The 1,774-nt window shown below is 43.6% G+C and overlaps 1 pseudogene; it reads left to right on the top strand.

Moving 5' to 3' along the window:
* The first annotated feature begins 514 nt into the window (after positions 1–514).
* On the top strand, positions 515–1,094 carry LOC127219796 (ATP synthase F(0) complex subunit C2, mitochondrial-like; annotated as a pseudogene).
* Positions 1,095–1,774: the final 680 nt, after the last annotated feature.

A 1,774-nucleotide genomic window follows, 5' to 3' on the forward strand; every position in this document is an offset into this window, starting at 1 on the left:
CCTACTAGTTCTAATTGCTCCCTTGAAAAAAAATATCTCTTAGTGAGTGTGAAGTTACATGATAAGGTAGCAAGTCCAACTGTTCTCCAGTCTATGCCATTCACAGTGTTGGGCTTACAGGTGTGAGTATAGCAATGCCTGGCCTTTTACGTAGATGCTGGAGACTCAAGCTGGGGTCTTCACATTTGTGCAGTAGTGTTTCTTATCCACAGTTTCCTTCTTAATTTAGCTAAGAATCTGTAACTGCAATAGACAGGTACAGTAATGCAGAGAGAATGTGATCTTTGAACACATTTTAGAATGCTGGCATTCTGCACTATGACTTCAAAGTCTGAAATACTTGAATGTTTTAAAGAGAGACAAGAGAGAAAGATACAAACAGACACACATGCAATACACACAGGTTTTAGATGAATATAAAACTTAATAATAATGTTCTAGTTCTATGGGGATAAAAATTACAGATTGAGCCCTCTCTGTCTTCTCTACCCTGGGAGCAGCTCTCCTGCCTTGGCCCCTCACCCTGAAAATGTATGCCTGCTCCAAGTTCAACTCCACCTGCTCCTTGATCAGGAGCACCTCTCAGCTGCTGAGTCATCCCCTGTCTGCAGTGGAGTTGAATCGACCACAGACTGGGACAGATGAGGGCTTCAGCAGCTTGGCAGCCCCTTGTCCTCTGACCTCACTCATCCCAAGCTGCAGCTTCCAAACCAGCATCATTTCTAGGGACATTGACACAGCCGCCAAGTTCATTGGGGCTGGGGCTGCTACAGTTGGGGTGGCTGGCTCTGGGGCTGGAATTGGAACTGTTTTGGGGAGCCCCATCATTGGTTATGAAGCAGCAGCTCTTCTCCTACGCAATTCTGGGCTTTGCCCTCTTAGAAGCCATGGGGCTCTTCTGCCTGATGGTGGCCTTTCTCATCCTCTTCACCATGTGAAGCAGCTGTCTCCACTTTCACCTCCCATAGTTCCTTCGTGTCCTGTCTGCCCTGTATGTTCCTTTTCCTGTACCTCCCCAGGAAGTCTGGGGAAAGTGTTTGGCTCAGGGTTTGACAGAGAGAAGACAAATAAATACTGTATTAATAAGATGCAAAAAAAAATTACAGATTGAGCCTCCAAGTGTGTTGTCCTACAGAAAAGTAGCTGAAATAAAAGCTGAATATTGGTGAATGTTTTTTTAAAGACATGTAGTACCACAGTTTTCCTACTTGAAATTTTAATTTAGGGTTTTCTCTATTATTATTATTATTATTGTAAAACACAAATCACATACAGAGAAGTACAGAGAGCCAACTTTCTAACCAGGTTAGAAACGTTTCCCTGGTTCAGAAAATAATGTTGGCATAGATCCACTCTCCTCCTTACTTCTCCTAGAGTCCTCTGTGTGGAGGAGGCCACCTGATGTCTTTGATGGTTAGTTTGTTAATTTGACAGAACTTAGAATCACCTTTCATGTGTGCTTCTGGGCTAGCCTGTGGAGATTATTGTCACCCTCTTAGTTGAAGTAGGAAGACCTGCCCACTGTGCCTGGCACCTTGGAGTGTGATGCTGGAGTATGTGAATCAGAGAGGGAGCTGAAGGGACACACCCATTGCTTTCTTCTGAGTGTGGACATAATGTGTCCAGTAGCTTTGACCTCTTTGCTGTCTTGATTGCCTTGCCATGGTGGACACTACTTTGCACTATGAGCCAAAGCAAAACCTTCTTTCCATATGTCACTTTTATTTATTTATTTGCTGTATTTTATCACAACAGGAAAATAAACAACTCAGTG

The sequence above is a fragment of the Phodopus roborovskii genome, unplaced genomic scaffold (genome assembly GCF_943737965.1).
Source record: "Phodopus roborovskii unplaced genomic scaffold, PHOROB, whole genome shotgun sequence".
Lineage (NCBI taxonomy): Eukaryota > Metazoa > Chordata > Mammalia > Rodentia > Cricetidae > Phodopus > Phodopus roborovskii.